Below are 24,365 nucleotides of genomic sequence, written 5' to 3'. Positions count from 1 at the left end.
TAACAGTGATTTTAACTTTAATACTTCATTTTGATTCTTTTTTAGCATTTAAATCTCTATGCTTTTGGCACTCATCTTTTCTAGCATGTTGTCTACTTTTTCCATAGTACCTTTAATTTATTAATCAAGTTATTTTAAACTACCAGTTGATAATTCCAACATCTTTGTCATATCTGAGTTTATAACTAATAAGTGTTATTTATTTAAGAATGTGTTTTGCTATATTTAGTAATGTTTGAAGCCAGACATGTATCAGGGAGGGACGCTAAGATGTTGGCATAGTAGGAGGACCCTAGGCTTGCCTTGTCCCTCAAATATAGCTAGATAACTATAAAGTCATTCTGAATACCCAAGAAATTGACCTGAGGACTGACAGAACAAGCTGCACAAGTAGAGGAAGAGAAGAGACCACATCAAGGAAGGTAGAAAGTGCTGAGAGAAGGTTTGGAGAAGAAACAGATAACAGGTGCTATGGAGGGGAGGGAACCCTGGTCATGGAGAAAGGCAAGAGAAAGTGTGAAGTGCCCAGGGATATACAAAAAGAGAACACTTCCCCAAAGCCATTTGTTGGGGAGATGAGAAGGGCTGATTTTCATGAGTTTTTGAAATCATCAGGGATCTAAGACTGGAGTTGTAGATGTTGGTGGTCTTGGCTGGGATAGAGCCCTGAAGGTGGCCTCTACTCCTGGAGAGAAGGCACATAAGGAACCCTGGGACAGACTGCATGTTCTGATGGGCACTTAAGGCACATAGGGAGAGACTTTGGAGCACATCTGTGAAAGGTGGCATTGGCAGAATGCTTCTCTGGAGACAAAAGAGCCAGTGGATGCCATTTCCTTCCCCTACCCAGAGACACCTGCTGAAGGGAGCTAACCCAGACACTGGTGGTATAGCCTGCTTTGATCCTAATCCCACACCTCTACACTCTGGCACAACTGCCCTTCTGAATCAAACCTGCATCAGTCCCAGCATGGTGATACCTACCCAGAAGAACAATTGAGGTCCCTGCCACAACAAGTCCCTAAAGTTTGGAGCTATAAAGTCAGCAGGCTTAGCTAGGTTGAAGCTAAAGTACATTGTGCTGCTCCAGGAAGCAAGCAAATGAGAGACAGAAAGCATGAAAACAGCCATCCAAAAAAACACCTGGGAGGCAAGAAGGGAAATTATCCACTAATCTGGGAATGCTTCCCTGAAAGCAGCAAGCACAGAGTCCTCCTTCCAGGGACAAAGGGGTTGGCTGGTGCCATTTCTCTCCCCACCCCTCAGTATAAATCAACTTTAGTAAATAGCACCAACACTGACTGTTTAAATTGTTTATACTAAGTCCCGCCCCCCCAACACACACACATACACACACACACAATCTGCTGGTACTGATTTTTTCTGGACAAGTATGCCTAAGAACCAATGCATCAGGCCCCTTCCCCAGAAGGACAGCAGAAGCCCTCATATGTACCATATCTACTAACCATAGAGTTCTACAAGGCTTCAGTTCTATTAGAAGTAGCATCAGTTCTCATTTAACAAACAGACCAGAGCACACTTAGTTGAAACTTGCAACACTATAGCCAAGGTCCAAACACTGTCTACTGCAGGAAAAGAGAAACTGCAAATGACTGACTTGAAGGATAGAGCAGCCAAAATACAACAGCAGAGTGTATGCAGTTCATAATAGACACTCCCTGAAGTGCCAGGCCCTGAACACTACATGACTTCTTTTTCATAAAACCATTACTCTTGTAAGCAGGAAACATACCAGGCTTTCCTAATACACAGAAAAAGACAGAGACTTAGACAAAATGCCAAGATGGAGGAATTCTTCCCAAAAGAAAGAACAAAGGTCATGTTCACAGATCTAATTGAAATGGATGTAAGTAATATGCCTGATCCAGAATTCAAAGTAACAATCATAAGGGTACTTGCTGACCTTGAGAAAAGCATGGAAAACATCAGAGAGACCATTACCATAGAGATAAAAGAATTAAAAAAAACAATCAGGCAAAAATGAAAAATGCAATAACTGATATTCAAAACAGATTACATGTAATTACCACAAGGATCGAAGAAGCAGAAGATCGAATAAGTAATATAGAAGACAGAATTATGGAAAATAATGAAGCTGAACAAAAGAGGGAAATAAGAATTATGGAACATGAGAGTAGACTTGGGGAATTCATTGGCTCCATAAAGTGTAATAACATTTGTATCATAGGAGTCCCAGAAGAAAAAAATAGAGAGGAAAGGGGGCAGAAAATTTGTTTGAGGAAATCACAGAGGAAAATTCCTTAATCTGGGGAAAGAAACAGACATCCAAATCCAGGAGGCACAGAGAACTCCCAAAAAAGTCAGCAAAAGAAGGCCAACATCAAGACAAATGGTAATTAAATTTGCAAAATTTAGTGATAAAGAAAAAAATTCTAAAAGCAGCAAGGGTAGGAAGTCCCAAACTTACAATGAAAGACAAAGAAAGTTAGCAGTCTATCTCTTCACAGAAACCTGGCAAGCCAGAAAGGAACAACATGATATATTCAGTGTACTGAAAGGGAAAAATCTACAGCCAAGAATATTCTATTCAGCAAGGTTATCATTCAGAAAAGAAGGAGAGATAGTTTCCCAGACAAACAAAAACTAAAGGAGCTCATGACCACTAAAACAGACCTGCAAGAAATATGAAAGGTGACTTTTTGAGTGGGAAGGAAAGACCACAAGTGACAAAGAATAGAAAGGAACAGAGAAAATCTCCAGAAACAACAAAACAAATAATAAAATGGCACTAAATACATATCTATCAATAATTACTCTGAATATAAATGGACTAAATGTTCCAATCAAAAGACATAGAGTGTCAGAACGGATTAAAAAAAAAACAACCTATCTATATGCTGCCTACAAAGGACAGATTTTAGACCTAAAGACACCTGCATATTGAAAGTAGGGGGGTGGAAAAACATTTATCATGCAAATGGATATCAAAAGAAAGCCAGAGTAGCCATACTTATATCAGACAAACTAGATTTTATTTTTTAAGGATTTTATTTATTTATTTATTTATTTATTTATTTATTTATCAGAGAGGGCGAGAGAGAGAGAGAGAGAGAGCACAGAGAGGGGGAGCAGCAGACCAAGGGAGAAGCAGTCTCCTTGCTGAGCAAGGAGCCCAATGCAGGACTCATTCCCAGGACCCTGAGATCATGATCTGAGCTGAAGGCAGACACTTAATCAACTGAACCACCCAGGCATCGCTGGACAGACTAGATTTTAAACCAAACAGTAACAAGAGATGAAGAAAGGTACTATATCATAAAAAGGGGTCTATCCAACAAAATCAAATAATTGTAAATATTTATGCACCCAACATGGAAGCACCCAATTGTATAAAACAATTGATAACAAACAAAGGAACTCATTGATAATGATACAATAATAGTAGGGGACTTTAACACCCACTTACAACAATGGACAGATTATCTAAGCAGAAAATCAACAAGGAAATAAGGGCTTTGGATGACACAATGGACCAGATGGACTTAATAGATATATTCAGAATGATTCATGCTAAAGCAGCAGAACATTCTCTCCAAGTATGCATGGGACATTCTTCTGAACAGATCACATACAGGTCACAAATCAGGTCTCCATTGGTACAAAAAGATTGAGATCATACCATGCGTATTTTCAAGCCACACTATGAAACTTGAAGTCAAACACAAGAAAAAAAATTGAAACAGCCACAAATGCATGGAGGTTAAACAACATGCTAGTAAAAAATGAATGGGTCAACCAGGAAATCAAAGAAGACATAATTAAATACATGGAAATAGATGAAAATGAAAACATAGCTGTCTGAATGTTTGGGATACAGCAAAAGCATTCATAAGAAATAGGTAGCAGTACAGACCTACCTCAAGAAACAAGAAAAAAACCTCAAATAAACAACATAACCCTACACCTGAAGGAGGTAGTAAAAGAACACCAATCAGAGCCTAAAGACAGCAGAAGAGAAATAATAAGGATTAGAGCAGAAATAAATGATATAGAAACTAAACAAACAAACAAAAAAACAATGTAACAGATCCGTGAAACAAGGAGATGGTTCACTGAAAGAAGTAATAAAATTGATAAACCCCGGCTGGGCTTCTCAAAAAGAAAAGAGAAAGGAACCAAATACATAAAATCACAAATGAGAGAGGAGGGATCACAAACGACACCACAGAAATACAAACAATTCTAAGAGAATATTAGAAAAAATAAATGCCAACAAATTGGACAATCTGGAAGAAATGGATAAACTCCTGAAACATAAACTGAAACTGAAACAGAAATAAATAGAAAAAATGAACAGACCAATAACCAGCAAAGAAATTGAATTAGTAATCAAAAGTCTACCAATAAACAACCGAACAGTGCCAGATGGCTTTACAGGGAAATTCTACTGAACACTTAAAGAATAGTTAATACCTATTCTCAAACTATTACAAAAAATAGAAATGGAAGGAAAACTTCCAAACTCATTCCACAAGGCCAGCAGTACCTTAATTCTAAAATGAAACAAAGACCCCACTAAAAAAGAAAACTAAAGACCAATATCCCTGATAAACATGGATGCAAAAGTTAACAACATACTAGCAAACCAAATCCAACAGTACATTAAAAGAATCATTCACCACAATCAAGCGGGATTTATTTTTGGGGTGTGGGGTGGTTCAATATGTGCAAATCAATCAATGTGATGCATCACATTAATAAAAGAAAGGATAAGAACCATATGATCCTCTCAATGAATCCAGAAAAAGCATTTGACAAAGTACAACATCCATTCTTAATAAAAATACTCAACAAAGTAGGGATACAGGGAACAAACCTCAACATCATAAAGGCCATATATGAAAGACCCACAACTAATATCATCCTCAATGGGGAAAAACTGAGAGCTTTTCCTCTATCCTCAGGAACAAGACAGGGATTTCCACTTTCACCATTTTTATTTAACATAGTACTGGAAGTTGTAGCCACAGCAATCAGACAACTAAAAGAAAAAAGTCATCCAAATTGACGAGAAAGAAGTCAAACTTTCACTATTTGCAGATGACATGTTACTCTATATAGAAAACAGGAAGAACTCTACCAAAACTTCCTAGAACTGATATACAAATTTGGTAAAGTTGCAGGATCCAAAGCCAATGTGCAGAAATCTATTGCATTTCTGTATACCAATAATGAAGCCCCAGAAAGAGAAATCAAGAGATCAATCCCATTTACAATTGTAACAAAACCCATAAGGTACTTAGGAATAAACCTAACCAATTAGGTAAAAGGCCTTTATTCTGAGAACTATGGAACACTGATGAAAAAAAAAATTGAAGATGACACAAAGAAATGGAAAAACATTCCATGCTCATGAATTGAAAGAGCAAGTATTGTTGAGGTGTGTATACTATCCAAACCAATCTACACATTTCATGCAATCCCTATCAAAATATCACCAAAATTTTTCAGAGCTAAAAAAACAATCCTAAAAAATCTATAGAACCACAAAACCCCCAAATATGCTAAACAAATTAAAAAAAGAAAAGCAAAGCTAGAGACATCACCATTCCATACTTCATATTACCAAGCTGTAATGATCAAGACAGTATGGTATCAGCACAAAAACAAACACATAGATCAATGGAACAGAATAGGAAACCCAGAAATGAACCCACAGCTCATTAACTAATGAGCTAATCTTCTACAAAGCAGGAAAGAATATCCAATGGAAAAAAGACAGTATCTTCAACAAATGGTATTGGGAAAACTGGACAGCAACATGAAAAAGAATGAAACTGGACCACTTCCTTACACCATGCACAAAAACAAATTCAAAATGGATGAAAGATCTAAATATGAGCCTGTAAAACACCAACATCCTAGAAGAGAACACAGGCAGTAATCTCTTTGACATAGAATGTAGTAACTTCTTACTAGATAGGTCTCCTGAGGCAAGGGAAACAAAAGCAAAAGTGAACTATTGGGATTTATTCAAAATAAAAAATCTTCTGTATAGTGAAGGAAACAATCAACAAAACTAAAAGGCAACCTATTAAATCAGAGAAGACATTTGCAAATGACATATCTTATAAAGGGCTAGTATCCAAAACATATAAAGAACTTATAAAACTGAACACCCAAAAACAAATAATTCAGTTAAAATATGGATGGAAGGCATGAATAGGCATGATGGTTAAGAGACACTTGTAAAGATGTTCAACATTACTGATCATCAGGGAAATACAAATCAAAACTACAATCACATATCACCTCACACCAGTCAGAATGGCTAAAATTAACAACACAGGAGTCAACAGGTGTTGGTGAGGATGCAGAGAAAGAGAACATTCTTGCACGGTTTTTGGGAATACAAACTTGTGCAACCACTCTGGAAAACACTATGGAGTTTCCTCAAAATTTTTTAAATTTTATATTAAAATAGAACTATCCTTAGATCCATCAAGTGCACTACTAGGGATTTACCCATAGAGTACAAAAACACTAATTCAAAGGGATACATGCACCCCAATATTTGTAGCAGCATTATCAATAATAGTCAAATTAAGTAAAAAGCCCACATGTCCATTCACTGATGAATGAATAAAGAACAATTGGAATAAATATATACAATGGAATATTGTTCAGCCATAAAAAAAATGAAATTTTGCTATTTGCAATTATGTAGATGGAGCTAGAGAATATTATGCTAAGCAAAACAACTTAGTCAGAGAAAGACAAATGCCATATGATTTCATTCATTTGTGGAATTTAAGAAGTAAAACAGATGAACATATGGGGATAAAAAAGAGGCAAACCAGGAAACAGACTTTTAACTATAGAGAACAAACTGAGGATTACTGGAGAGGAGATGGGTGGGGGTTGTGTTAAATGGGTGGTGGGGTAATCAGGGCACTTTTAGTGATGAGCACTGGTTGATGTATGTAAGTGATGAATCACTAAATTGTACACTTGAAACTAATATTACACCGTATGTTAACTAACAGGAATTTTAATAAAACCTTGAAAAAATCCATACATGTTTCAAGGATTAGGAACGGAATAGACATCTCACATGATGGATTATGTTCTCTTGGCTAGCAGTTGGATTTGTTTAATTTTGGCTGTAGCTAGATGCACTGATGACTTCTTCTAATGTCATTTTGGTCTCCTCTCTTGACTTTGGACTACTCCTCAGAGAACATCTAAGTTTTACAGCTATTTCTGCTGTGTGATTATACCAGAGCTCTGTTGTGTGGTAGTAAGATGTGGAAGAGGGGAAACACTCTATTATATTATGATTAAATCTCAGTATTTTCATAGACATGTGCCCTTATGCGTTGACTTTCAAATGCATTTCTTGGTTTTCCCCCTCTTACGTGAGTAACATGCTTTGCCTGTATATCAAAATGGTCACTCTTCTCTCTGTGTGAGGAAGCAAGAAGATGATCTAAACTATCAGATATTCTCCTGATGTCAAAGGACTATGTAAGACTGTGATTTCCTAGACTCGGGAAACTAGAATCAGGACAGGTGGAGTCTATTTTTCCTTGACTCATTGATTATTAATAATAACTATTAACAATTTATAGATAAATTTACATATATAATTTATATAATTAATATATTAGTAATTATTAATTTCCTGTAAATGTTGCATGTTTACATTATTTCTGATTTAGTCTCATCTCCACAGCTTCTCAAGACTTCATGGTTAATGGAGTCCAGGAAAGCTTCAACTACTACTCCTTAATACTTTTCCTATTGTAGAAAATAAGTCATCACTGGTTTTGTATTTCACGCTGCCCCACTTGCCAGGTTTTACTGAGATCTTTAGCCACAGGCATTCTGTCTCCTTGTAGCCTCTCAATTCTACTTGACCACCAATAATTTTGGCAGTCTTTCCACAGATTTCCCATTTGGAATTTGAGATATCTCTTAGTTTTGTTGCAAATGAATTTGTTTTTCTGTTTCTCATTCTTCTCCTTGTTTGCATTGATTTATAAAGAGAAGGGGAAAAAATGCCAAGTTAACTTCACCGTTTTTAGCTATAAATCTTTCCACACACTTTTCACTGGTCTTGAGAACATAATGTGAACTGGGTTTAGAAGTGTAGAATTGAAGAAGCTATAGTGTTGGGACTCAATTTTTTTTTGTATTTGTTTGCTTTTCTATTAAGTTTCATTTAGGGTAATTACAAATGCTCTGAGCACATACAGGGAGAAGATGTTTCTGCTACGTCAATAAGTTTCTTTACATTGATAGCCTCACTTATATATTGAAGTTATGTACAGTAATTAAGTAAATTGAAAGGTCCATACATTTCTGGCATTATGTATACTTCTGACAATTAGAACACCAAATTAATAATAATAGGTAATTAGGGATGTAGCACAAAGCCCAAATGTTAAGCAGCTTTGGAAAGCATTGAATTTGTAGGTTAGTTTCAAATATAGCTTCATATTGATGCTCAGAAGAGTAGACATTACAAAATAATCAAAGGAGCATATACAAGATGCTTAGGACTTATTTTCATAAGAATTTTTGTTTTAAAGTGGTATTTATGGGGACATCTGGGTGGCTCAGTTGTTAAGCATCTGCCTTTGGCTCGGGGCGTGATCCCAGGACCCTGGGATCAAGCCCCATATCAGGCTCCCTGCTGAGAGCCTGCATCTTCCTCTCCCACTCCCCCTGCTTGTGTTCCCTCTCTTGCTGGCCGTCTCTCTCTCTGTCAAATAAATAAATAAAATCTTTTAAAAAAATAAAGTGGTATTTACTTTTCTGCATCCTTTCAATTCATCATAAATTTCTAAGATTCATAGATATATTTACAAGTATTTGTGGAAATAAAAAGTAACTGAACTGTCTTTTGTCCATTTGTGAAAAAAAAGATACTGATGTAACACATTTTAGCTTTAAAGGAGAAATTCTTGCATTTAAAGGTAACTTCTCATGAGAAAATTTTGAGAAGTATATTTGAGAGATTAAAATCCATTCAAAAATAGCAAATGTCACAGTATCCTTCTTGAGTACCAGACTTTTTCCCGAATCAAATACAATCTTCAAATTGTAGACTTTTCCTATAAAGAATTTCAATATGAAATAATTTAATTACAATATTATTTTCTCTTTGGAATAATATCATAATAAGAGATTACATTACTGTAAAGGGTATAATGACCATACTTTTTATAAATGTGTTAAATCTATTATCAGTAATGCTTGTATAATGTAGAGTTTAAGTTTTTTTAATGATTTATAAACCCATTCTGTAGTTAATTGCAATAATAAATTACATTTATTTTTGTTTCTGTGATTTCACTAAATACAATAATCATTTAAATACCTTCATCTTTTTTTCGCCTATCAAAAGTTTTTTATACAATTTATGACTCTTTATAGGAAATACTATTTTCCTTTCTGTGACAGTTTATTTTCCTGCTTTTCCTTTTATTCATTTGACCACTTCTTTGAAAGGTACTACTTTGTTAGTATCCCTTTCTCTAACAAATCATAAATATTGGGATTTACTTAGGGCTTCCTTTTATTTACCACCCACACCCATTCCATCATCATTTGATTCATTCTGCCACCCAAATATATATGTCAAAATATGTTTCCCCATTTTTTTCTTTTTCTTCTATTCCTTCATCTAACTGTCTCATTTTTCTTCAGTTTCACTCTCAGTGACTACTTCAGTTAGCTATTGCTGTGTAGCAAACTACTCCAAATGTTAGTGGCTTAAAAACACTGAATTATTATTACTTGTGAACCTGAGCTGAATGGGCAGTTCTTTGGCTGTTCTTATCTGGTCTTATTTATGCATTAACAGTTAGGTGGCAGCTGCAATGGTTGTAAAGCCCAGGATTATATCACACAAATTTTGCAGTTGGTGCCAGCAGATGGTGGGGGCACCACAGTTCTCACCCATATGGTCTCTTATCTTCCAATATGTTGAATCAGCGCCTTCAAAAGAATTCTTCTTAAGACAGCATTCTAAGAGGGCAAGAGCAAAATTTCAAAGCCCCAATATATCACCATGACATCATGCAGTTCAACCACTTTAAATACTATCAATTTGCTGTTGACAACTGAATTTGTATCTTTATCATTAACCTCTTTGTGATCTCTAGACTTGTATATCCAGCTGTCTACTCATCATGTCTACTTGGTTGTGTAATAAATATCTCAAACTTAAAAGAATAAAAATATTGATTTTTCCTAACCTATACTTCCATCAATATTCTCTATATTCAGAAAATTTATCCATTGGGCAAATATTGATTGAACATCTATTATACTAGATGTTATTTTAGACAATGGATATGACAGTGAAAACACAGACAACATTCATGGTTTTATGGGGTATGTATTCTAGTAGTGAAGTCAACAAATAAAAAATAAAGTGTCAGGTAATAATTTCTAAGAAGGAAATAAGTAGGACAAGGAATAAGAGTGATGAAAATTGCTATTTAATACAGGGAGATCAGGAAAAACCTCTTTGATCAGGTGACATCTGAATAGAGACCAAAATGAAGTGAGGAGTGAGCCATGTGTATACAAATGAAAATTATGTAATGGGCATCATCCAGTTGCTCAAGTCCCAAACTTATACATTATCTTTGAATCCTTGCATTCATTCCTTCATTACTCTTTAAAATTGGAGCTAATTGAATTGACTTTAATTTTAAAATATATTCTATATTTGTCTACTTCTTTCCAGTTCAATTGTTATCACTTTGTTCTAAGTTATTATCTAGCCTCTTGTACCAAATTGTTCAACTGATATGCAGCTCTCAATTCATTTCACCTTGCAACCAGAATGATATTTTAAAACTGCAAATCAAATGATATGACTCCTCTGCTTAAAATTTGACTTCCAATTACACTTAGGATACAATACAAAATCTTTAAACTGGTCCAGAGTGCCTCATGACCCAACTCTTGTTTACTACCATAGCTCCATTCTGTTTCATTTTTCCTTTGGTTTCTAGCTTCAGCAATTCTGTTCTTCAAATTTGGCCTTAGAGCTGCAGGGCATAGAATTGGCTTAAAGTCGTACACACTCTTCTCCATTCTCCACATAACTACTAACTCATGCTTCATGTATCAGCTCAAATGTCACCTTTTTCCTGCAATCCCTAGATTAGCCTAGTACACTGTACTTTTGAGAACACAAATTTTATGACATTTTATTGAAATTAGTGGTTTAATTTTCTAGCTTTTCTGTTGGACAGTAAGTTCAGTGATGTTAGGTAATATATTTGTTGTGTTTATCATAACATTGATATTTTATTATTTTGTACAGTTTAACTTCCTATTTTCCCTAACTAAGGAAAGCAAAGATCACATTAGTTTGTTCATCTCTATCTGCTTCCCACCCTTAAAAAGTTCTAGAATATAGTAGACACTTAGGAAAATGTTTTCAAATTGTGTGTAAATTTCAATATACACACAGAAAAGTGAACATCTAAGTATACAACTCAAAAAATGATACCAGCTGAATACACTTATGTAACCATTATCCAGATTCGGAAGCATAATAGTATCAACGCTCTAGAAACCCACTTGTGTCCCATGCCTCAGGGTAACCACTATCCTGATATCTACCAATAAAGATTAGTTTTGTGTTTTTTTGTACTTTATATAATTGGAAAATACAGTAGGTACCCTTTTGTGTCTAAATTCTTTTACTCAGCATTACATTTATAAGATTTACCCATGTCACTTGGTGTTGTTGCACTTTTTATTTATGATTGCTATGTAATATTTTTTTCTGTGATTATACCAATATTTATTCACTGTACTATATACAAACAACTTCAAGTTTGAGGGTTTTACAAATAGTGCTGCCATAGATGCTCTAATTCATGTTCTTTGGTAAGCAAAATTGTAGGCATTTCATTAATTACATGCCAAGGTGCAAAAGTAGAATTGCTGGGCTAGAGTAGACATACGTTTAGCTTTAGTAGGTACTACCAAACAGTTTTCCAAAGCAGTTGCACCAATTTATACTTCCACCAACAGAGTAAGAAAGTTATAGTTGTTTTATATTATCCTTGCCAACATATATTTTTAATTTTTTTCATTTTAGTTATATTGGGGGATTTGCAGGGTATTTTATTGTGGTTTTACTTTGCATTTTTCCTGATAAGTGATAAGGTTTAGCACATTTTCATGCATTTTTTAATCACTTAGATATCCTCTTTTGTGAATTGCCTGTTCAAGTCTTCTTCCCATGTTTCTATTTAGTTGTCATAAATCACATTTTAGAAAATGTATAGATCTATTTCTGCACTTTCTCTTCTGTCTTGTTGGTCAGTGTTCTTTTTTTACAATAATCAATAATTATTGAATACACAAGTGCATATAAGGTTTATTTGCACCACATGTGTAAGTATAAAACCTCAAGGAAACAATGGTGCCTCATGAAACATTTGGTTTATTTTACAACCAAAAGTAATAAGAAGCATCTCATTATTTATATCAACAAGAAAATATCCTACATTAGTGTTATAAAATTTGTTTGAGTAATACCATGTGTACATTCAAGAAATTTTGACAAACAGGAATCAAGGTCCATGAAATTGTACATTCACATCTTCCCTCTATTTTTTGCTCATAAATTATTAGTAGCTTATCGGATTTCTGTTGTATTTTTCTTTCAATTTGAGATGCTCCAAAAATTCCATCACTTTAAGGGCTTATGAAGTATAAAATAACAGCATTATTCTTTGATATTCACATTGTATATATGCATCAGTTGTGTATTGATATGCAAAAGAAATCAAGCTAAAGAATTAGCCCCATGAGGATTATTTTAAACAATTGCTTACTGACATTCAGTCAACAGAATTCCAGTTTTTTATTTTAGGTGAATCAATGTGGGTAGTGTGCACTTGATTCATTTATTCCTTCTACAAATATTTATTGAACAAATACAAATATGCAAACCAACAAGCTAACAAATAATGAGAGGAGTAGCAGAGAATATCTACTATGCATAGAATTTTAAAAAGAATAATGCAGGTGTTTTGTTTGCTCTTTAGATTTACTGGTTAGGAATGGCCTCTTTGATGTTATATTTAAGCTGAGATATGAAGAATGAGAAGGATCCAGCTGTAGTAGTTTTGGAGAAAGTTGGAAGGTGTTGGTAGATTCCAGGCAGAAGTAAACAACTAATACCAAGCCCGTCATTTGTTCATGTAATGAAATAAGTCCAATGTGGCAGAACCATGGTAAGTCAGAGTAAGAGTGATAAGAGATGAGCTTATGGACATGGTCCAAGAAGATCATATAAGACTTTGCAAGCCAAAAGCACTTTATTTATCTATTTATTTATTTATTTTAAATAATAATATTTCTTATTATATTATGTTGGTCACCATACAGTACATCCCTGGTTTTTGATGTAAAGTTCCATGATTCATTAGTTGCATATAACACCAGTGCACCATGCAATATGTGCCCTCCTTACTACCCATCACCAGCCTATCCCATTCCCCTGCCCCCCTCCCCTCTGAAGCCCTCAGTTTGTTTCTCAGAGTCCATAGTTTCTCATGCTTCATTCCCCCTTCTGATTAGCCCCTCTTCTTTATCCCTTTCTTCTCCTACCAATCTTCCTAGTTCTTATGTTCCATAGATGAAAGAAACCTTATGATAATTGTCTTTCTCTGCTTGACTTATTTCACTTAGCATTATCTCCTCCAGTGCCATCCATGTTGCAGCATGTTGAGAAATCATTCTTTTTGATAGTTGAGTAATATTCCATTGTACATATGGACCACATCTTCTTAATCCAGTCATCTGTTGAAGGGCATCTCGGCTCTTTCCACGATTTAGCTATTGTGGACAATGCTGCTATGAACATTGGAGTGCATATGGCCCTTCTCTTCACTATGTCTGTATCTTTGGGGTAAATACCCAGTAGTGCAATTGCTGTTCAAAAGCACTTTTGATTTTAAGTTTGATAATAAGTCTTTAGAAAAAATGAACTGAAAAATGACATGAATGCAGAATAAATAAGGGCATTCCTGCTGGACTGACATGAGACAGTTTTTTAGAGAAAAGGAAAAATGCTGTATCCCACTTGCACTTGGAAAAGAGGCTTAAAACTCAAGACTGTTGATGGAATTTGAGATTGAAAAATGTGACAGAGTTAGAAAAAAGTTCTCCCCACACAAGTAATCCTGCCTACAACCTAACCTCTTAAATCTCTCCACACTGCTGGAGGAGTAAAGTTTCTAAAATACTAATCTGAACATGTCATCTCCTTACTTTGGTCCCTTGTTGGCTTTAATAATTTTCAAGGCCCATTGTGATCCTTCTGGAACGTGCCTTTCTAGCATTCTTTCTCAATCCACTACTCTCTTTTCACTCCACATATACTGGCCTACTTTAAATTTCTTATGTTATCTTGAGGTCTGGTACTCCTTGACATATCCCTTCCTTTGCCTGAATTTTTGTAGTACTCCTGCTTATAACTTAACACAGATGAAAGACTTTTCTGACTACCCCTGTTTCTAAGGATGGTATATACACTATATTTAATAAGCAGTATGGCACAGGTACCAAACCAATCAGAATAGATCCTGGCTATAGAGATAATATTTTTAAAGCTATTGAAATAGGGCCCAACAGGGGTGCCTGGGTGGCTCAGTCATTTAAGCATCCAACTCTTGATTTCAGCTCGGGTCATGACCTCAGGATAGTGGGATTGAACTCCACATTTGGCTTTGTGCTCAGTACAGAGTCTTCTTGAGATTCTTTCTCTCCCTCTCTCTCTTTCACTTTCCCTATTCTCTCTCTCTCAAAAAAGTAAATAAAATCTTCTAAAAAAATAGGGCCTGATACCTGATAAACACCATATCACTATTTGCCATTATTATATAAAGAACAAAGTCAAAATTGTTATAGGCTTGTGGGCATTTTTTTCTTGGATTTTTCTGTTATTTTAATATAACATTCGTTTTGCAGTATGAATGAATAGCTGAATCACATAAATGTGTCAAGACTTTCATAAAGGGTAGGGATGGGATGAAAAGAAGAGGTATTTAACCAGGATGAAGGTCAACATCAGTGGCTGGGGAGTGTTGTGTTAGATTATGGGGCTTGAATTGTTGAATGATAAGTTTGGATTTGATTCAGTGAACAACCGAATACCATTGTAAGAACGTGGTCACAGAGGATTAGTGTTGCTTGAAAAGATAAACTTGACAATGATGTGGAGAGTGGATTCAACAGCAAAGATACTTGAGACTAGGAATTTAGTTTGGAGATTATTGTAATCTTGCAAACAAGACAAGAATACTGGAAACCAGAATTGAGACAAAGGGCTAAATCTGATTGCTATTAGAAACTATGTTTCCTTAGTAGAGAATGAGAACAGAAGAAAATTGAAAGACAAATAAGGACACAGTCAAATAAGATAATAATTTTCATGTACCTATCTATACTAAAGAGTTAACTACTCAGAAGCCTTGTTTCCCTTGCCCAGAGCCAAATAATTGTATTGAGAATGAAGGAAAGATTAAGAGGAAATAGCTGACATAATCATCTAAACAAAACTAAAGGTCATCACTGTGAAAAGAATTATAGTTATCTCTCTCTCTCTCTCTCTCTCTCTCTCTATATATATATCTTTGTTCACACACATACAAAGTAGTAATATCTACAAGTTACACGGTGTGTTTTATGATGAGTTCTTCCAGTGAAAAGGTAAACCTGAGGGTTTGATAAAAACTAGAAATATATCATTTCTGGGTAAGTCGTGTAGGCTCCTGAAAATTGTTAGAACTAATCTGTAAGAATGTCATAAGTTATTTGTAAACCCTAAGTGAGTTGGATTAATAAACCTAATCAGGTTTTCAGTTTTATAAGTTGATACTTTCTCTGGAAACCAGGTGTTAGAAATTTTCACTGTCAAGTGGAATTTTCTAAGTAGTGCATATAGATTATCTAGATCAGACTGTAGAGAAGAAATACACTTAAGTATATCTGGATGTATTAAATGAAGTCTAACCAGCTGCCAGAAAGTAGAAGCCTTTATAAAAGTGCTGGAATGTTCAGCTAATGTCACCAAATGAATACATTAAATAGTCTTTTTAGACAGGGTTTAAAAAGGAGTGAACAAACTTAGTGAACCAACTCTTCACAATTTGTCAAGGCTAAAAGATTGGCAAATGGTGGATTACTAGCAAAAATAATGGAATCTCAGCTGCCAGCTTTCCTTAGATTTTAAGTTGTTGAAATTCAATCTCAACTGACACAAAAAATGGCAACTTCAGGAGCATTTGGCTTCTCCATGAGTTTATCAAATACTGGATTTTTTTTTGTCTATTTCTGTTTGTTTCCTCATAAACATTGATTTTCTTTCTAGTAAACTTTCCTAGTAAACACTCTTGGCCAGTTGGTGGTGATATGATGCCAACATGTAAGTGTTGTTTTGCAATATATTTGTGAAACAACTTGGGAATGTAGCAATATAATTATCAACCATTATAACTTGATGAATATTCTATTTCTGAGCAGTCTGTATTTCCTTCAAGGCCCTCTGTGTTTAACAATGAACATTGGCAGTAGCCATGAAACAGTGCTCTTTGATATACTGAAACATTCTGAAAGAAGACTTTTTTTCTTTATTTTTAAGGCCTGGAAAGACTTTTACATATGGCAGAATTAAAAGTCTGAAATGAGTGTCTAGATTTAGCATTGGTAGTTCAGTTTTACCCCCATTGTAGGCACTTCTATGCTTCTGGGAAGAATTCCAGAACCATCAATTATGACAAAATATGTTTTACTAAGATATAGTAAGGCATATAGTGCAGAATCCCATGATTTGTATTAAATCCTTGCCCTCCTTCTTTCTGAGTGCTTCTTAAAATGAATTAACTTAAACTTCTAGAAAATGGAAAGAGGAAAATGATCTCCCAGGTTTGGGGTGGTGAAATAAGCTCCTTGCTTATGATGAGAAGTCATCAGAACAGTGAAGTATTATCACAGTGATGTTTGCCTACTGATCAAACTAGAAAGCATAAGAAATTCTTCCTATACAGGGGAAAAACAACCAAAAAACAAAACCTCCAATCAACACATAAACCCATTAAATTAGAAATATTTGGCATGAAGCAACAAATAATACTGAACACATGAACATGTACATGTACACTGAAGTAGACCTTTGGAAAATAAATGAAAGGAGATACAGGCAATGAATATTTATATGAAAGAGCATCTGAAATTTAAATAAAAAGTAAAATGTCATTTTGAGTAGAATTGCTTAAGTCTATTAATATGCTAAAGAAATTTCTTGAGCTGATAGTAAAGCCTATGTAAAGTAGAATGAGAAGTCATTTATAATAAGTGGGTACCTAAGGACTGTCTTTTTATGCACCTAAATTTGTTCCAACAGAGGAAGTGTGGGAGAAGTTCAAGCTAAAATCAAATAATAGAAAGAACAATGCCGTTGATGTATCCAAGTAGAGAACAGTAATATGAAGTATCACATTTCAATGTCAAGAACTCCAGGGAACCAATAACCTATAGAATCTGAAAAACTTATATTCTACTATGGGAAGAAATATTCTAGTTTTTTTCCCCTTGGAATTTGTGTTCCATTTTTAAATGCTGTAAAATAATTTAAGTAGAAATAAACTAAAGGAAAGCAATTATTTTGGTTTGTTTTTGCTTCAGGAAAATAATTTCCCACTCATGGGAAGAAAGCAAAATGCATAACAAAATATAAAATTCAGGTTTTCTTTTGATCAGAAAGTCCCATTTTCCTTTTGATTGTATTTTCCTAAAAATATTTAAAAGCAAGGACCACGAAGATAGAAAAAGTGATAATAAACTGTAATTCAATGGTTTACTCAGAACCACATTTATTATTCTGTAATTCTTCAATATTATTAAGATAATATGTTTGTTGAATTTAAGTAGGAGTGTGTAAAACAAATTCAGAGGGATAAGAAAATATAGTGTTTGTTCACTACTAATTTTTAAAATTTAAATTAGACTTGTTCTAAAAATACTGCTGACTTTACCTCTTGTTGCCTATAATTAGAAAAAAAAATATAGCACATCACTGAGGTAATTCTGTATTTATTAATTGACACACATAGCATATCCAAAAGGAACCCTGAAAATGTGATATTCCTTCCCTCTCCAAAGTGTTTCATTTATAAACATTGTTTAGTGTGTGCAGTAGGTAGGATATGACCAAGAAAAATATATGTTTTTGGTCAGGTGACTGACTCTGGAGCATCTGACTATAGACACATTTCAGTGTTCTTTGCAAACGTTGTATCAGAGGAGAACAGGAACAAATTCCATGCCCAGGTTCCACTGATAATGTGACCAACTATACCAGTTTGCCTGTGACTGAAGCTCTTCCCTGGGGATGTGGGGTTTTTAGTGCTAAACCCAGGACATATCTTGGAAAACTGAGATGTTTGGTTTGATAGACTAAATTTTAAGATAATTCTTATGACTTGATATATATATATATCCTCTATGATTTCCACCCCCTTGAGCATGAGCAGGAACTGTGAATGGGATATCACTATCATGAGTAGATTACTAACCAGTTGACTTATAGCTAATCACAAGAGAGATTATCCTGAATAGATGTGGCATGATCCTATGGGCTCTTCAAAAAGGGACAAGGCCATTCCTGAAAAGAATCATTTCTTATATTTAAAAAGGTTAACTTTTTTTGACTTATAGCATTGTATGTCCTAAGAATCATATGCTTGAAGTGTGACAGAGCCAATTACCATGCATAAACAACCAGGAAGAGTGTGTAGAATGAGCCAGGAAAGAAGTGAATGGGAATGGATTTTCAGCCCTCAAGTAATGAATGGTTTCCCATGTGGAAAGGGATCCTTCCCATGTGGAAAGGGAGCCTTGACTAGAATATACAGCAGAGAGAGGTAGCAAAATGAAACACATTGTTTATTAAGTAATGTAGAGAGCAGTGATTTTCAAACTCTGGTTGGCAACCACCCAATGAATTGTAAAACTAATTGAGTAGGTTGCAACTAGCAATGTAAGTATGTTCTTTTAAAAATAATAAACTGGTGTCATGAGGATACATAAATGCCTTCTCAGAAAAATGGTGATACACAAAATTAGGATATAGAAATTTATTAGCATAGTTTTCTCAAGGCTCCACTTCCCTAAGATTACATTGACCACACATAAGGTGGCCTTGGTAGGTGTGAGAAAATGGCTGGATCTGAGAAAATAGTGAAACTTTTTCCATATACCAAACTTTTATCTATGGGACCTACCTCACTTTTCTGAAAGAATTTATCCTGGCAATCATGTATGTTGCATTTAAAAGACTGTTTATAAACCCACGTTCTTTTAGTTCTTGAACAAAATAACAGAAAACAGCCACATCCTTATCTGGGGAAATAGTGTCTCCTTGTTTTCAGGTGCTCCATGAAGCTCATTTCCTGAGAATTTCCTAGGTGCCAAATAGCTGGCTAGACACTTTATAGATTCTAATTCTCACAACAAGCAAGTAAGGTAAGCATTGTTATTTTCATTTTGTAGATGAAGAAATAAGGCTCAGAGTGTTTAAGTAATTCGTACAAAGTCCAAGTAAGTTGTAGAGCTGGGATATTCTATTAGTCAGGGTTCTGTGGAGAAACAAAACCAATAGAATGTGAATATTTTGAGAAGAGATTTATTATAAGGAATTGGCTCAGGCAGTTATAATGGCTTGTTAGCCCAAATCTGCAGTGTGGGCTGGCAGTATTGAGACCTTGGAGAGCCCATGGTGCAGATAAAGTCCAAAAACAATCTCCTGGAGAATTCTTTCTTTCTCTGGGAGGGTTTTGTTGCTGTTATTGTTCTATTCAGGCTTTCATCCACTGATTGGAAGAGGTCCATAAACATTATGAAAGGCAATGTACTTACTCAAAGCCCACTGATTTAAATGTTAATCCCATCCAAAAACGCGCTTTGAGTTCACACATAAAATTAACCATCATGAATATGAACCCAGGAAGTCCAACTACACAGAGTTTTGAATATGTTTGAACATTTAACATAAAAATCTCCATTACTGAGTATTTACAGTTATTTAAACCTCATAAAAAACTTACGAGGTGAGTACTATTATTATCCTTATTTTACAAATGAAGAGAATGTGGCTCAAGGACATAAGAATTTTGCATGCAGGTACACAGCAAGTAAATATTAGAGCTAGAATTTGAATACAGATATTACCCATCTTTGCTTTTACAAAAGACCTACTTTGGTATGATAACGGCTTTTTTTTTCCTGTAAAAGTGAAAATCCTCTCAGATTTACTTTGGTTACCAAAAACAGGTATTAAATGAAGTGGCTTAATGCAAACTTTTGAAAAACAGGGGCTATTCTTCACCTTATGGGATATAAAAGGGTTTAAGAAAACTTTTGGCTTATGAAAAGTTTCACAGGGATGATCTAATTTTGAATAGTGGGAGAAACCTGTACAGGTTTTCTAAATAAAAATCCTGCTCTTTCTCTTTTACCATACCATGTCCAAGGTAACTTGAAGTGGTTGGCATTTTTCTTTTTAATAAGAAGTAGTAGAAAAATGCATTATATAAATAGTATGTAGATGATTTTACTAAAATTTAATGACCATATTTATGTGTGTGTATATATAAAATATGATTATATTTATACCATATATAAAATGAATATTATATATATATATATATATATATACACCATAAACTGTTTTACTTTGAGAAACACATGTTCTTTGTTATACTCTGGAGATCATAATTAAAATTAATATGTGAGCATGTATGTGTTAGTTTTCTAGGATTTACACATGTGCTATGATTGTCCCTATTTTATTTTGTTTTTTAATTTAAATTCAATTAATTAACATACAGCGTATTAATAGTTTCAGAGGTAGAGTTCAGTGATTCATCAGTCTTATATAATACCTAGTGCTCATTACATCACATGCCCTCCTCTAATGTCCAAAAATTATGGAACACTTCATGAATTTGGATGTCATCCTTGAACAGGAGCCATGCTAATCTCTGTATCATTCTGATTTTAGTATATGTTCTGCTGAAGTGAGCACTGTCCCCATTTTACAGGAGGGAAGTGAGACACTGATATGTGTGGCAGAGCCAAGACTCAAATCCAGGCAGTCTTCTTTTGGACCCTAGGCTTTTTACCTGTATAATGTACTACCTGTGCTAGTAACATAACAATTTTGCAGAATTACTTCTAGTAGTAAGCATAAAAAGTCAGGATGTGGCATTTTCTTCACATCTGTGAAAGGTGTAGAACCATAAAGAAGGGAAAAATGAAAACAGGGAAGTTTCAAAAACATAACTAAGGCTCATAGGCAGAAGAAGAAGAAGAAGAAGAAGAAGAAAGAAGAACCACAAAAGGAAGGAGGGAAGGAAGGAAGAGAGGGAGGGAGGGAAGGAAAGAAGAAAGAAAGAAAGAAAGAAAGAAAGAAAGAAAGAAAGAAAGAAAGAAAGAAAGAAGAAAGAAAGAAAGAAAGAAAGAAAGAAAGAAAAAGAAAGAAAGAAAGAAAGAAAGAAAGAAAGAAAGAAAGAAAGAAAGAAAAGAAATAATTTGTGTGGGTGTAATTTTAGATAAAAATTCCATATTTCTAATTGATGCTGAAAGAGCAGATGTCCCAATTCTGGAGACATTTAAAATTGCATAGTGTATTAGTGAATACGGCTTGTCAGGGAGCAAGAATTCCCGTCCCCTCAAAGGTTCTTCTAGCTGGACTAAGAATCAAATTGACATGAGACAGATTAACAGGAAAAAAAAAATCAAACATAATAGGTATATATACAGGGAGTCCATATAGACATGGAAATTCCAAAGACAGGCAAAATGAGGTATAGATGTCATTCTGAAATAAGAAGGGGGTAAGGGTCTGGGATTTCAGAGGAAAGGAATACATTTCACAGGCTGATAAGAAGAGCAGTTGTTCAGTAATCAGATATTTGTCCTACCATACAGATGGGTCACTGAGATAAAATTTATCTCAGTTAATAACACTTATTCTGGGAAAGACTCCTAATTTAGATTGTTCTGTGTAGTTAAGTGGGGGGAAGGTTCTCTTGAGCCTGCAGGGTCTCAAGTGCTTTCAGCTCAAAATAATCCACATGCCAAAGTGACACATTATGGGGGGAGGACCTGTCCTGAACCCCTTCAGTTCCCCTATCTGAAATGTCCTTGGGGTTTTAATATATTAAATGCTGACCTGGTAGTGGTTTCATCTCTTTGATTAGTCTCTTAGTTCTGACACTAAGTCAGTTTAGTCAAACGTATTTCGGCAGCTGATGATGCAGATTTACTCTTAAAGTAAGGCCTATGGTTCAAGTAATCAGGTGTCAAGTAAGAGGCATTTCTGTGGAAACAAAAGAAAAGCAATGGTTAATATTTGGATTAAATGTTAAGCCAGTTTCTAAATTCTGAAGGTAGCCAGTGGAAAAGACTTATAGATTTCAAAGGTGAAACATCCTCAGATAGAGTGAGGACAGCAAGTGGCAACTTGACTGACCTTCCTTGTTTATAGTTCAAATGTCTCTGGTGACTTTTGAGTGACCCATAGAGCAACAGCACAAAGACTGTCTATGCATGAGCTATTATGGTTATTTCTTTACCCTAAGTCATTAATATTTAGTTTACAGAGCTTCAGAGAAAAGATATTTTAGTTCTCAAATGATTTCAGTGGCCTAAAATGTGATCAATTCTGGAGAATTTTCCTTGTATACTTGAAAAGAATGTGTATTCTGTTTTAGGATGGGGTGTTCTGAATATATCTATTAAATCCATCTATTCCAGTGTTCCATTCAAAGCCACTCTTTGTTGAGTTTCTGTTTGGACTATCTGTCCATTGATGTAAGTGTTATTGAATTACTATTAATTTCTTATTTTATGGTTATTATTGACTACTTTAAGTATTTGGGTGCACCCATGCTGGGTGTATAAATACTTACAGTCGTTATGTCTTCTTGTTGGTTTGTTCTCCTTATTATTATATAGCCTCCGTCTTTGTCTCTTGTTACCATCTTTGTTTTGAAGTCATTTTGTCAGAAATAAGTATTGCTACCATAGTTTTTTTTTCACAACCGTTTGCATGATAGATGCTTCTCCATCCCTTTGCTTTCAAACTGCATGTGTCTTTTGTCTGAAATGAGACACTTGTAGGCAGCATACAAATGGGTCTTGAATTTTTATCCATTCTGTCACCCTATGTCCTTCGTTTGAAGCATTTAGTGCATTTATATTCAAAGTAATTATTGATAGGTATGTATTTATTGTCATGTTGTTTCTGATTGTCTGGTTGGTTTCATAGTTTCCTTTATTCCTTTCTTCTCTTGCTCTCTCCTTTCATGGTTAGTTGGTTTTCTTTAGTGATATACTTGAATTCCTTTCTCTTTTTTTTTCATGTATCTATTATTGATTTTTGATTTATGTTACCATTTGGTTTGTATATAATATTGCATATAGCAGTATGTATTAAGTTGATGGTCACTTAAGTTTGAACCCATTCATTACTCTTCTTTTCTCCACATTTGAGGTCTATAGTATTATACTTTACTTCTTTTTATTTTATGACTCTCTTGACTGATATTTATAGATATACTTATTTTTGATGCTTTTGTGCTTCCTACTTTCCTTACTCTTGCTTATGGTCTTTCCTTTCCACTCAAAGATTCCCCTCTAACATTTCTTGTAGGGCTGGTTTAGTGGTCATGAATTCCTTTAACTTTTGTTAATCTGAGAAGCTATTTATCTCTCCTTCTATTCTGAATGATAGCCTTTTAAAAAAGATATTATTTATTTAATTGAGAGAGAGAGAGAGAGTGAGTGGATGAGAGAAAGAGAGACAGAGAGAAGGAGCAGAGGGAGGAGCAGAGGGAGAAGCAGACTCCCTGATGAGCAAGGATTCCAACATGGGGCTTGATCCCAGGACTCCAGGATCATGACCTGAGTGGAAGGCAGAAACTTAGCTGACTGAGACTCCATCTGAATGATATCCTTTCTGGATAGAGTATTCTTTCCTACAGATTTTTTTCTTTCCATCACTTTAAATATATCATGTCACTTTCTTCTTGCCTGTAAAGTTTCTGCTGTAGAATCTGCTGATGATGGGAATATAAATTGGTGTGACCACTATGGAAAACAGTATAGAGGTCCCTCAAAAATTAAAAAAAAGAGTTACCATGTGATCAAGCAATCCCATTTTTGGTATATATTCAAAAGAAATGAAATCAGAATCTCAAAGACATACTACACACCCATGTTCACTGCAGGATTATTCCTAATAGTCAAGATACAGAATCCAACTAAGTGTC

The 24,365-nt window shown here is 34.8% G+C and overlaps 1 non-coding gene across 1 annotated transcript; it reads right to left on the bottom strand.

Moving 5' to 3' along the window:
• Positions 1 to 21,011: 21,011 nt before the first annotated feature.
• On the bottom strand, positions 21,012 to 21,115 carry LOC117797620. Its single transcript, XR_004622617.1, has one exon. It is a non-coding gene; the product is annotated as a U6 spliceosomal RNA (small nuclear RNA).
• Between the last annotated feature and the right edge of the window lie 3,250 nt (positions 21,116 to 24,365).

Source organism: Ailuropoda melanoleuca, chromosome X, assembly GCF_002007445.2.
Source record: "Ailuropoda melanoleuca isolate Jingjing chromosome X, ASM200744v2, whole genome shotgun sequence".
In the NCBI taxonomy this organism is placed as follows: Eukaryota; Metazoa; Chordata; class Mammalia; order Carnivora; family Ursidae; genus Ailuropoda; species Ailuropoda melanoleuca.
This window is presented reverse-complemented; position numbering and strand designations above follow the sequence as displayed.